Here is a 14677-nt window from a genome sequence, read left to right on the forward strand (position 1 = left end):
TTTCCAATTGCTGTTATCTTTATTTGTATTTCCTTTGGCTCTTTTTTGTATTTTGGTTTCTCTTGCTAATTTACTACTTATTTTGTTAGGTCATATTTTGGATTTATCTTCTGTTATAGAATTTGTGTAAAAATGCAGAAATCTTAAAATGTTGAGTTTTTTTTTAATTTATTTTGGAACTTTTTCTTTGTTAAAAGAAGTAAGTTTAAATGTAAATGTTTTGCTTATTTCGCTAAAGGGGTTTGTTAGTTCCCCTCTCCCTTATTGATCACAACCCTTTCTACAAAAACAGTTTATGGTGCTTAGATAGATAGATAGGTAGATAGATATACTTTATTAATCCCAAGGGGAAATTCACATACTCCAGCAGCAGCATATTGAGAAAAAACTGATATTAAAGAGTGATAAAAATGCAGGTATAACAGACAGTGGAATTGAAGAGTGGAATTGAAGAGTCGCATAGTGTGGGGGAGGAATAGCAGAGTTAGCCATTATGGATGCAATGAGAAGTCAAGCAAAATGACACCTTCTGTTTGCTAACTAAAAAGCTTCTTGCTGCTTTCAACTAAATTATTGCCATGGCACTTAAAGACTTGCAAGCACATGCCAGTGCCCTTCCTTGTTCAATGGCGTGTGAATATTCACTCTTATTGACAGTGGAGGTGCTCATCTCTTTGTTCTGTAGTACATATTAAGGAAAAACCCTGAGGCACTAAGCCATGCAGTGGCATCACCACCCACCCCAAGCACAAGTCACTGCACAAGTACAGGGGGGCTGGACTAAATTCTTTCTCCATGGGAAATGAGACTAAGGGACAAACCTGTTACTTAAATATAGAGGATTAATTTTCTCATAAGAAAATTATGAAACTATTTGGTAAATGGTGCCATACACTGAAATTCTTGGAGCATGCAGTGTTCAATTTAATCCAGTTTATTCTTGAATAATAAAGGCTCAGCCTGTCTATAGAGATTTATAAAATAAACAAAACTAACAGAAATGCCCTCAATGTAAAAATTCACAGCCTGTGATAAAACAGTAAGAAAAATTATGCAAGCACAAGATTTAGGCAGTTGGTAAAGGAGGTGTTCTAACTCAAAAAGAAACAGAGATTTTTTTTAGTATAAAGAGATCTAAAGAAGAAAGCATGGTCAAAAGACAAACCAAAGTTGTAAAAAAAAAATCAAACCACATAATCATTAAGTTTAAAATGCTAAGCAGAAATCAAAGCCCCTAATGCCAGAAAACATGTGTGGGTAACAAATAAAAATGTGAATACAAAAGTAAATCCTCTAATGGGGTTTTTATCAAATACTTGGATAGTTTGAGATCTCTTATGCCAATCTTTATATGGACATGCTGATGACATTACAGGGTGTGTTGTCCAGGACCCCAAATCGACTTTGGGCAAAATGGCGGCACCCATTAACAAACAAAATGACATCACTGGGAGATGTTAAAAAGTTATGGCTTTATCATGATGCATGTTAGAAAGAACCTAACATCAGAATTAAATTCCTGGGGTAAGGAAACCCCAAAATAGATGTATAGTTTGTGAAAATCTGTCCACAAAAAATAAATGAATAAATGACAACATCAGATTACAACAAGAGTAGAGGAAAACAAAACACCTAGGTGAATGCATTCTAGATGGCAGTAAACCTAAGGAAGGAAGCCTATGAAAAATATACCACCTATTTTAAAATAAAATACTTTTAAAATATCTTGTTTTACTCTGTATTGGATATTTCCATCTATCTGATCTATTTTGACTACTTACAGCGTGCGATAAATATCCCATCAGGCAGTGTGGCATAGTTTTAAGACTTTTGACTTCAAATCCTGAGGTTATGGATTCAAGCAAGTCACTTCACCTCTCTATGCCTGTTGTGCACAGTTTCTTACAGGTTGTGCAGACAATCCAGAAGATCATCGCGGACGAATACCTGCTGCGATCTTCTTGGGAGCCGCCTGTATTAACTAATGCGGTGGTACAGGTAAGTGAGACCCGTACTGTAAATCATAGAGGGACGCAGTGTGAACCGGGCCCACGATTAATTAGTATTGGGTGCCAAGTCACTGCGAGCCTTACACGAGAGTATGGAGTGATGACAGAAGGGACGGTGGAAGCACCGATCGAACCAGAGCAGCTGAAAAGTGCTGTCTCCCAGAGCGACGTGGTGCTGAAGACGACACCCCAGGTCAATTATAAATCAAAGGGGATGCAGACAGTAAAAGGGCTCTCTTGTGCCCATAGAGAGACCCAAACTGTAGACAAGCCCCAGATTAAACAGGAGATCCCTAAAGTAAAGAGGGGGTCTCCTGACAAGGTAGAAAAGGGCAATAAAAGCTCAAGGGCAGCTGGTGAATCCTCCTCAGTGGAGAAAAGGGCGGAGCCAGAAGTACCGAGGTGCTTTCAGTCTCGCCGAGGGATACACCCGGGGGGACTGCGGCTGTGCTACGGATGGCGAAGTTGTCCTAGGAGGACAGGGGATCAAAGAACTTATTGTTATACTGTTCCTCCTAGGTTTGCACGGGAGTGTCATCGACATCGCCAAGGCTCGACTTTTGGATCCTCCTGGAGGAAGATGTCCCTCGTGGGGCTGGACGCTCCAAACCACGGTTTTTCGCTGTGGGGGAGGGGGGGGTACTGTGGTCTATGGCCGGTTTGTCATCCCGGCCAATACCCCCAGGCCGCCAAGTGGAGCTCTCCCTGCAGCATAGAGGTGCCCCGAATAAAAGCAGGGAATCCTGGACGATGGAGTTTTCCTTTACAGCCCTGCTGGATACCACAGGGGCCAACAGAGGACACTGCAGGGAGGCCCAGAGAGTCATATGTGCCCTATAACCCGGAAGTACGTCGTAGGCAAAGCGACAAAGGAAATTACGTACTTCCGGGATGAAGAAGAGAACTTTTTATCTGACCCGGAGGTGAAAGAAAGTCATATGGACTGAAGGATTGGAAACACTAAAAGGACGATGGGAGATCCCAGATGTTGAGCTGAGCTGGGTGGAAGGGTGGCAACGTGTCTGGGAGAGTGGAGAATTGATTATTGATTATTGTGTATTGATTTATTGGAGTATAATGGAGTGGAGGGTGCTTTGTGCACATTTATTATTAATGACAAAGTCATTTTGGACTTTTATCTGGTGTCTGGCGTTTGATCCGAGGGTTCAAGAGAGTGAGAGCGTCCCTATCTGTCACACTGTGTATATACTGTAATTGCTCAAAAGATGCAAGAAGTCCACCGGGAACAGTTGTTCTGACAACCGGGCAACCCTTTTTAACAGAAAGAAAAAAGTAAAAGGTGCACAAAACACAATATAAAACAGGCCAGTTTAGACACTTAACACAGAATTTAGAATAGATAGGTCACACAGGAGCTCAGTTCTCTACCGGCTCAGGTCCAAAATGAGACACCTTCTGACTAGAAAGGACAGGGCTTTCTCTGGACACCATGGGAGGGGTCAAATGCCCTGACTGGGAGTCTTCTCTGAGCTATATATTATTATATGTTACCCATCATGCCCATCCTCCTCCACCCTCACTGGCACCCTGTGACTTACAGGACTGAATATAAAATTCTATCACTAACCTATAAAGCTCTATATGGCCTTGCACCAGACAACATCAGTAACCTCCTCCATCACCATGCTCCTGTCTGCCCTCTAAGGTTGACCCATTCTGCTAATCTTGTTGTGCCCCAAACTAACCTGTGTTCTATGGGTGACAGAGCCTTCAGCTCTATAGCTGCTACACTTTGAAACGACCTCCCAAAATTAATCAAATTAGCTGACTTAATTCATTCTTTTGGGAAAGAACTTGAAACTCATTTGTTTAGGATGGCATTTAACTTACCCTCACTTTCTGACTCTTCTGTCTGCATACTCTCTTTGTACAAATGCCCATGAAGATTTGTGTTTACACCACAAATTATGTTACTTGTTCAGGGGTTTTTCTTTGTAATATTTGTATTTTAGTATTATTTACTGTTTTTTTGTTGCTTATTCTATTTCAGTGCTTTGTATATCATGTATTCATCTTCATTTAGTATTTACTCAGATATTATTTATATGCAATGATGTATACGTCCTGTTGTTCTTTCTGAATTTTTGTGAAGCATGAGAAAGGTTCTGTATAAATGTATTCTTTTTGCTTGTTCTTCTGCTTCTACTTCCACATCTTCTTCTTCTTCTTAATAATAATAATAATAATAATTAATATTATTTTCTTGCCTACTCACACTTTGCGGTTGAAGCTGTACTGCAGTTTACATTCTTTGAGGTTTCACACACAGTGGTCTTTGGTTGCTAGCATAAAACTTACTGTACATCTGCTGGTGATCAGTTGATTTCCAGCAAGACAAACAAGTAGCTTTACATACAGCCTTTCTTGCTTGTGGGCATTGCTGTTCTTTTAGTATGGCTAAACTGAAGGCACCCACAACCATCTCTACTATTTCCACTCCTACAGTCCGCACAAGTTTAGCCTTTGGAGTTGAAGGGTTTCCCATCCTTTGTTAAAGGCTTACACGATGCCATGGGGTACTGTTAGAGCAGAATTTAAATCCAGGCAGAGAGCAGAATGTTTGAGCTTTCACTGGATTATAAAAGAAGAAGTGGACATTCTGCCATTGGCTTTTCAGGTACACATAAATCCAACCCTTTGATTGAAATGGTGCAAAGTTTTGTTTGTCAAGATTGCCAATGGTTGAGTTATGGCCCTTTGCTTACAGTCCAAGAGCTAAAAAGTACATTACTGAGCTATTTCTGGTTGTCATTTGCCTGATATTGATCAGTTTTTTTAGAAGAGTATGAGAAGCTGCTTTCCAAAGACTGGCCCTGTGAGGAGAACTTACACTTTATCTGAAGCTAAGTACAAGTACAGTATAAGAGGGAAGTTGCAGATTGCAGCTAACAGAAGAATGTTAGTGTTTCCTACATTGTAGATACTCAAAAAATTACCAAGGAGTTGCAAACCAGGAAAAAGAATATTTCATAGGCTAGTGCTAACATTTTTGACACACATTTGCAACGTTGAGGGATAAACCTGTTACCCCTGTGACCTAGGGTTAGTATAATGTCACCATCCCTATTGCATCCTGTAAAAGGTGACTAAATGTGGAAAGCTCGTCTCCAGAAGGACAACAGGCCATTAAACCCTTTACTCTAATCCCTCAAATATTTATTGGGGAAACTAACTAACCTGAGTGAACAAAGAAAAATAAAATTAAATCGGTATAGGAACAGTGTCATAAATATTTCCTGTTCACTGTAAATTGAGAAAGTCAGTGGTACTAATAGTCACAGTAAATTTTAAACGGTGGCTCTGATTTATTTTTTGCCAAATCTGTCACTAGTGTTCAGAAGCTAAATAAAAATCTTTCTGCAATTTTTTAAAACTTTCTAATACTTTTGTTTGGAAAACTGATAATTACATTGTTCTCTATCTCTGCTCTAGTATTTAACATTCAAAACTAAGATTATGCCTACTTTTACTTTGAAAATGTAAAGCGTTTTCAGGGAAATATAGTCATGTATCACCTGGTCTACACTGTTCTCATGAATTAGGTTAGAGGTTTTTGTAATAATGATTAATATTTTTATTTAGGTGTATTGTGTTATAGCAAAACAATCAAACCTGCACTGCTATATGAAAAAAATACACTTTATTTATAAACACTTTATTTATACACACAATCAAAGTGACATATGAAAGAAAAAGCTAATATTCATTAATTATAGTCAGCACTTAAAAACCCAACCCCTACCCAGTGCAGATATTTAATTCCAAAAATAACATCTCAATATATATAAAAAGGTCTATCTGTATGTCTGTCCGCTTTTCACGAGAGAACTACATAGTGGATTTAGATCGTGTTTTTTTCTATAATTTGCTTGAACATTCCGGTTGATTTTGCGACTTTTCTCACCGCGCTAAGCATCATAGCTCACTTGTGGTACCAATTTATTTGTGTGAATCCAAGAGACGTGCAGTGGGACGAGGGGAGTGGGGTGAGGCCCTCCTCACTCACGCTCCAGCCTCGGGGCGTATCTTACATCCACTTAGCTAGTGAACGAGAGAACTACTTAACCCCTTCACCGCCCTCTGCCGGATATATCCGGCACCGTTGTTTTAATGCTAACGCCATACTGCCGGAATTATCCGGCACATCTGCCTGTGGTTATATGAATGCCTGGCAAATAGTATAACTGACGGTTTGGCGTGGGTATTATTACTACGTTGTATTTCGACAAGTCTGTGGTTGTTTTGGCCGGTCATGTGACGTGATTCGCATGTAACAGCTATGAATATGGCGAAACGTAAACTGACTTCAAGTGAGGCTTTGCAGGCGATTTTGGACAGTTCTGATCATGATTGTAGCAGTTCTGAAGAAGATTTTAGTGACAGTGATGAGCAGCAACGTGCGCTGCATGATATTGTGAATGAAGACGCATCGGATGACGGCGCTGAGTGGGTGTATCCCCAGCATCTCAGCTGGGCTGCTGCCCGTGGTGAACTACCTTTTCTGCATTCGTTTGAGGGAACGTGTGGCTTTATTGTTGATGTAAACAATTACACTGCTGAGCAGTTTTATGAGCTGTTTGTGTCACCTGATTTGATTAGACATTTTGTTCATCAGACAAATCTGTATGTAGCACAGTTTATTGAGAAAAATCCCAATTTACCTCCACATTCCCGTGTTCGTGCTTGGTTTGACACTGATGAAAACGAAATGAAAAAATTCATTGGGTTTTTGATGTTGATGGGAATAATCAGAAAACCAGATATTGAGATGTACTGGTCTACAGATCCTATGTATGCAACACCTATTTTTGCAGCTGTCATGACACGTAACCGATTCTCTTTGCTGCTGAAATTCTTTCATTTGAATGACAACAGAAACGAGCCAGATAAGAAAGATCCAAACCGCGACCACTTGTTCAAGCTACGTCCTTTGATTGATCATTTATTTGAAGCATTTCAGTTGCCCTACATGCCAGGACCGTCAGTTGCAGTTGATGAAAGTTTATTGTCGTGGAAGGGCCGCTTACAGTTTCGACAGTATCTACCATTGAAAAGGGCACGGTTTGGTATCAAGATGTTTTGCTTAGCTGAGAATTCAGGTTACATTTATAGATTTCGTGTATACACTGGCAACTTGCACAACATTTAGTGGTCAATACTGCTTGAATAAATGTAAAAAATGTAAAAAAAATGTAAAAAAGTAAAAAAACGAAAATTGTTCAGATTTCGCCTGGCTTGGGGAATATTTAGGGAGTTGGCGGTTAAAGGGTTAACGGATTTAAATTGTTTGTTTTTCTAGAATTTGCTTGAAAATTCTGGTTGATTTTGTGACTTCTGTCATCGTGCTAAGAATAATAGTTCACTTGCAGGAGCGATGTATTCTCGCTAAGCTGAGACAGCGGCTGCAGGCCAAGGGGAGGGGGAATCGCGACATCAGTAGTGGGGAGCCGGGCAGGGTTCTCCTCACTGTCCTTTTTCACTAATATGTGAGCAGAGCTGCAGGGTAAGGCTAGTCATATAATAAAATATTTCCTTATAGTAATTAAAACACCAGAAATAAAACAGAAACGTAGGCAGGAGGCCAACAAATGTATTTTAGAACAACATCAATATCTAAAACCATTCATGAATGAAACATTAAAAAAGTTATAATTATCCTGTAATGAAGCTGCAAAGAACAGTGTCTCAGCTTTAAAAGTGCTTTACACGATATTACAAGAATGAAATCTTACATGTAGTTATATTCTAGATGTTACACTGTTTTAATTTCTGTGTTTAATGATATTGAAGGGTGGGGATCGTTCATAACTACAGTAAGTAGTAATCTCAGATTGTTTCGGTTGCAGTAATGATAATTACATTTTAAATGTCAACAATCCATTTAATAACTAATAATTGTGAATAGATGTTGAACTTTTACAACTTCTCAAAAATCTTGGCAAGGTAAATAACAGCAGTAAATGTTTGATAAATGGCCATTCATTTCTACATCTATTCATAATAAAATTACCCAGCACTACCACATCATGGGTAGGATAAAATGCTGCTAAACTCAGCCTTTAAAAAGAAGCATATCCCAGAAAGACTGCAAATGATTTTTTCTACATTCTTTTTTAATGTCTTTAATGTCTCAAAGGATTTAAAACCACTCATATTGTTTTAAGTGATCTGCAGCTCATCATTTAAAATGAATTACAAGTTCACCTGCTCAGCTCATATTTTGCTGTTTGTCTAGGAAGGTAAAGCCACTCAACATGACTGATGCAAAAGAAATAGTACCTGTATCACTAAGGTAGGTTCCAATAAACAAACAAAAATGAAATTTTATTCCTACTATATTGTCATTACCTCGAACAGATTTCCTTCCAAACTATCAAATGTACAAAAAAGAGCATTTTTAAATGGATGATGTATAGGGGGTGATTTTATATATCTTTTAAGAGGTATTTTACTTTGTGGAGTTTAATTTTGATCTCAGATTGGGTACATTTTTTAGTTATAGTTAACTGTGAATCTTTTACAAAGGTCAACTTTTGTGATGTCCTTACACAGATTTTATAAGGAAAATAATGTAAAACACTACACATGGTTTGTGACATGGTGGTGCAGGGACAGCACTGCTGCCTCGCAGTAAGAAGAGTTTGCATGTTCTCCCCATGTCAGAATGGGTTTTGTCCGGGTGCTTGGTTTTCCTCCTACTAAATAAAGACATACAGGTTAGGTGACTAAGCAATACAAAATCAGCCCTAGTGCATGTTTGGTGTGTGAGTGTGTCTGATAGCCTTATAATGGACTGGTGCATATGTAACAGGTGTATAAAATAAAAAGTTTAGTTGTTTGGAGCTTCACCAAATCCTGATAAAATTCATTGTGTTGTATGTTTTCCTTTTGTGGCCTTGTTACTGTATATTATCCTACTCCGTTTGTTGTGTTATGTAAAATCATCAGTGTGAGCCTCTCCCAGTATTCGTTGTGTTACTGTGAGAGGAGGAGGAATCACACAGCTTGAATAGTCACTTTTTATGTTCTCTGTTTAAATATTTCAGACTATTAATAATAAAAAAGAGAAAACATCAAGAACTAAAGGGTGTTTGCATTACTTCTTCATGGCGGTTTGTATGGCACGTTGCATAGATATCACAACACAGAAGATTTGAGGGTTAACCGAATCCAAAGGCCAGGACACAGCAGTACAGCATGTGCGGTGGAGACCGGTTTACATAAGTACAGGGTTTGTTCCTACCTTGCACCCTATAGCGAGCTGGGATAAGCTCCAGCACCCTCCGTGACTGGACAGGACTAAACGGGTTAGAAAATGACATAACTATACATGGGATAAAATACAGACTGCAGTTTAAAACTCCAAGGCTGCATCAGGGTGATGTACTAATGACATAACCAAGATAGTTTGCAGCCATGTTTTAGGACAATTATCTCAGTTGCTGAAAATACCAAAAAAAACACATTGTCAAAGTTTGTCTTGCATGTTAGACTCACTCTCAGTTGGCTTCTCAGTGCCCCACTCATTAACTAGCTTTGATTCCCAGTTTCTGTCTCTTTAGGAAGCTGGAGAAATGGTCGCAAACCAAGGACCAACCATGTATGGGATACATATCTATCTTAGGAACAGTTATGTGCAAATGCAGTTCAATGAAGAGGTCCCTGTCAGCAAAACGTACATTTTTGGGGAATTAGGATGAACCCTATTGGAGAACTCTAAACATACAATAACAAAATTAGAAACTGAACTGAACTTTAAAGATGTGAGTCTCTAAGAATTACATAACTAAAATGAACATTAACCAAGAGTTTTAAATTTACAACACAATCTTATTTCTACTTTTTTAGCTGGTACTTAATACTCTATTGTTACTTCAATTTTTATTTTAAATTGCCCTTTGGATAGCTAATGCACTGATTTACTTGTTTGTGACATACCTAACTGCTTTGATAGTGCTGTGTAAAGGAAATACGACTGATTTTATGGCCATATATATTTTAACGAGTTATTTCCTTTCATTCTCCACATTCTGGTGATTTGCCTCTGTACACATCACTTCTTTAGTCTCCTAACCGTACATATTCATTTTCATCTTTTCATGGTTTTGTCTCATAGTTCTTCTTTGTCTTTCTCCTCTTCTGTTTGCTTCTCTTTTGCTTTCCCCTGAATAGCCACCTGGATTACAGCTGCCATTCCACGTCCTGTCCAGAGAGAAGTGTCCCTCCCTTACAAACATATCAGGTTTCAATGTATGTACCTTTTAGGCCTAGAAGTTGAATAGTATCATTTTTCATTCCTGTCATTGAAGTTCAAATTCAAGTGGTATATAACATTGAAGAATTTTTGGACTGAAAAGCTTGGTATTTCTATTTTGTGATAAAACTGTTTATGGTAAGTAAGTAAAAGGAAGCAAAAAAATATCTGTAAAATGCCTTACACGGGCAAAGGCCACAAAGCAGTGTACAGTTATATAAACAATTAAAAATATTTATAGAAAAAAGAGTGATATAATCAAATGTGTGGACAATAAAAAATACACATAATTAACAAACTATAAAACAATATGACTCACAGAAATGCAACCAAAAGGCTTATCTGAACAATATGACCATTAAACGTCTCAATGAAATGAGCCTGATATAAAACTTGCGGAAGATTATTCCATAAACGAGGTGCAACAGACTGAAATGCATAATTTTTGAGATGTGGTATAGAAAAGAGACACTGTTTCCTGGATCTAAGAGCTCAACCAGCAATGAAATGATGTAATGACCCAAAAGGTCACTACGCGGTGGGTGCAGGGCATGGAGGGCTCTGTAAGTAAGAACCAGGATTTTAAATGGAATTCTAAATAGTCCTGGCAGCCAATAGAGGGGCGGTAAGCTTCAGGTTGGATCTAGTTACAAACCTGGCACCTGCATTTTGTACAATTTGCAGATTCAACGAAACTGTGCAGATGTGAAATTTTATTCAAGGCAGATTTGCTGAAATATGTAAACAATGAAATTACAATACTGTAGGCAAGACGAGATAAAGCATGGACAAGCATTTCCATCTCTCTCTTACTGACTACAGTTCTAAGCCTAGAAACGTTTCTCAAATAGAAGAAACTACAAGTGAGAGACCTGAAATGGGCATCAAAGGTGAGAGACTGATCAAAAATGACACACAAGTTACAAAGACATGTTTGAGTGGAAGTAGATTCTTCTTCGGAATCCTTTCACTTTACCATGACTGCAGCACTATGGCAAAATACATTGGGTTAAATGTTTTTCCAGATAATTAAAATGGTGATCTTGTGGGTACACAAAAACACACAAAGAATGGAAGCTTATCAAGTGTTTAATGGATTTCCAGTTTCTATTTATTTTTGTGCATAGAATAAATACAAGAAGCAAAAAAATCCATTTTGGTCTCTGTCCATGACAGAAATACTTTTAGGCACATTGTCCTTTCTGTATACCATTACCTTATTGCTCGTTAAACAATATGCAATATGTGTTCTGGATACCCTATTAATTTGCTAATGTAAGGTAATAGAAGTGCATTCTAGGATAGCATATAGTTGCTTTTTATTGTTATTACCTCCAGAAAAAACAAATAAACATGTATTTCTGCTACAATTTAGAAAAAGCTTCTGATTCATTGATCATTTCCTCTTCTTTGACATCTTCAAGACATCTTTTTAGTAATGTAACACCAACAAAACCCACTTGGTCCAGATCAGGGTCTCAGGGGCTGGAAGTATGCCAGTAAATGTGAGTTTAAAGCAGGAAACAACCCATGGGAACAAGTCAGTCCATCACAGGGTCCAAACACACACACTCGCACACTCACAGAGATTCAAACTGAGGACAGGTGAAGGGTTGGCTTCTGTGCTGTCCTGGTGTTGAATAAGCTTCCTTTTCAGGAAGCTCCATCTTTCTTCAGAAGCTGGTCCCAAAATGAATACTGGCTTCCAGTTGTGCAGTGGTTTAAATGGTGGTGGGGGGTGATTGATGGGTGGAAGTGATGTCAGTGTTCTTCCTGGGGGGTTCTCCTCCACAATAAAAGTGAAAATGAAATGTTATGTATATATGTGTGTATATGTATATATACTGTGTATGTATGTATATATCTATATTTATGTGTTGTGGCCACCAGGGTGTGCTCCAGCTCCCTAAACACCTTACACAACAAAGGCTTGAACACAAATGCAAAGAAAAAGAGAATTTATTGGTAAGTTTTTCCCACACCACAAGCACAGTTCCTAAGCATACAGTGCAGAAGCCCAGCAATACGCTGTCTTCTTCTTCTTCTCCTCCTCTCTCTCTCTCTCTCTCTCTCTCTCTCTCTCTCTCTCTCTCTCTGCCTCCTCCACTTCTGGCAAGCTTCATCGTCCTCTTCCCCACTCTGGCTCCTCGAGTTGTGGCAGGCAGCTCCTTCTATACAAAACCCCAGGAGTACCTCCAGTGTTTAGCCAGAGAACACTTCTGGGTAAGCCTGGAGCCCAACAAAGTATGGCTTGCCTATCCCCTCTGAGGCCCCTGTTGATGCCCATTGAACCCAACAGGGCTGAGACAAAGAATTCCAGTTTCAATGATACCCTGTGGAAATTTGGGGTGCTGCTGCAACCCAGAGGGGCCACCATCTAGCAATCCTGGGGAGATAATGCCCTGTACATGCTGTTTCTCCCTGTTCTTCAAGGCTGAGGACATCCTTCAAAGTGCAAATATATAAATATATATATACTGTATATATACAGTTGTGGACGCTAGAGGCGCTGTTGCCCCGCTAAACCCACCAGACAGACGTCCAGGACACATGTTTAAAAGCACCAAGAAGATTTCTTTAGTAAATTCTTCAATACAGTGCACAAAGCACCACACATTCCACAATCCTCAAATCAATAATAATAAACAATAATCAATACAATAATTAATCTTCCACTCCTCCCAGCAGCTCCGTCACTCTACCACCCAACTCCGGCTCCCTTTGCTGGGTTTTGACCAGTCCTTTAAATAGTTGATGAGCTGGAAATATTCCTTCTCCAGGTCAAATGCCACATCATCCTTCAAGTAGCCCGGAAGTAGGTAACCACCCATACAATCAGATTGTGATTCAGACTACGAATGCCATGAATGTAATTACCCCGATCTACATGCTGTCAAATGAACGAACCACACCCCGTGGCGCAACGTTAGGTAGTACTGACGTCCGAGATTCGATTCCCAAGAGGGGGTGCAGTGAGTGTGTACGCCTGATGAGCCCAGAATTAGGGCGAAACACGTGTCGCATACTCTTTGCATTATTTGACAGTAAAACTATTTTCAAACATATATATATATATGACAGTTTGAGGTCCTCTCGACCCCTTGAACCCTCTGACCACTCTTCAGACATTAGGTAAAAGTCCAATAATTATTTATTTGGACAATAATAAAGTGCACAAAGCACCTACACTCCACAATACTCATATAATAAACCAATACAATAATCAATAAACAATCCTTCCACCCAGCTCAGCTCAACGCTCTGGTCTCTCACAGTCCTTTTTATAGTCCTTGACCCGGAAGTGTTTCGCCCTCTCTGTCCACGTGACTAGGAACACTTCCGGGTTAGATAAAAATCCTTTCTTCTTCACCCCGGAAGCACGTCATTCCTCCTGTCCATGTGACTTGAATGTACTTCCGGGGCGTAGGGCAAATAATCCTTGTTCCTCCCTACAGCGGCCCCCACGGCATCCAGCAGGGTTGGGGATAAAAACTGCATTGTCCAGAATTTCCTGCTGGCATTCGGGGCACCTCCATGCTGCAGGGAGGGCTCCACCTGGCGGCCTGGGGGTATTGGCCGGGATGAACGGCCGGCCACCTATCACAATATATATATACTGTATAGTGATGGAGGAATTCCTTACCTGGCCAGGCAACCAGTGTGATGCAAGGACTGGGGAACACAACCTTGTAGGACTACATGCTCCCCCAATATGCTACATGGCAGAATTCCTGGTCTACAATCCCATACAGACACCCACAGGGCATGCAGGGACCTGTGGTCCCGTGGGCCAGCCCTTTTGGGTTCTGGATGGGCCACAGGGGGGAGCTCCCAGGATTAGTAATCTCTCATTTGTGGGGCTTCCATTTGACCCAGAAGTGCTTCTATCATGCTATGCCCTATCACTGGAAAAACCTCTGGGTCCAAAATAAAACTGGCCTCTCAACCTTATCCAGGCAAGCTGTAGTCGGGTAGAAGAAGGCTTGTGATTTCAAAGCCTTTTTTTGTAAGTTATTTAAACAATTACACCTTTCCATTGCATTGGGATTTGTGTCTGTGCGGTTCTGTCTGGGGTTGGAGGCTCCATGGCATCCCCTAGTGGCACCGGTAAGGTAAGCAATGTCACTACACACCAGGAGATTGTTAATGCCTTCTCCCCTTTCCTCTGCAGTACTGAAGAATCCTCAGAAATTAACTGAGGTAATTTCCTCCTTCCTCATGGAAGTCCCACCTCTTCCGAATTCTTTATATATAAACCTGTTAAATACCAGAAGTGGGTGTTCATTCTTCGATTCACAACACAAGGAGATGGAGCCCCTGTTCTGAACAGTACATGAGTGACAGACATTGTATCATATGTGACCGAGGCTGAATATATGTATATTGTAATATG

The sequence above is a fragment of the Erpetoichthys calabaricus genome, chromosome 7 (genome assembly GCF_900747795.2).
Source record: "Erpetoichthys calabaricus chromosome 7, fErpCal1.3, whole genome shotgun sequence".
Classification (NCBI taxonomy): domain Eukaryota; kingdom Metazoa; phylum Chordata; class Cladistia; order Polypteriformes; family Polypteridae; genus Erpetoichthys; species Erpetoichthys calabaricus.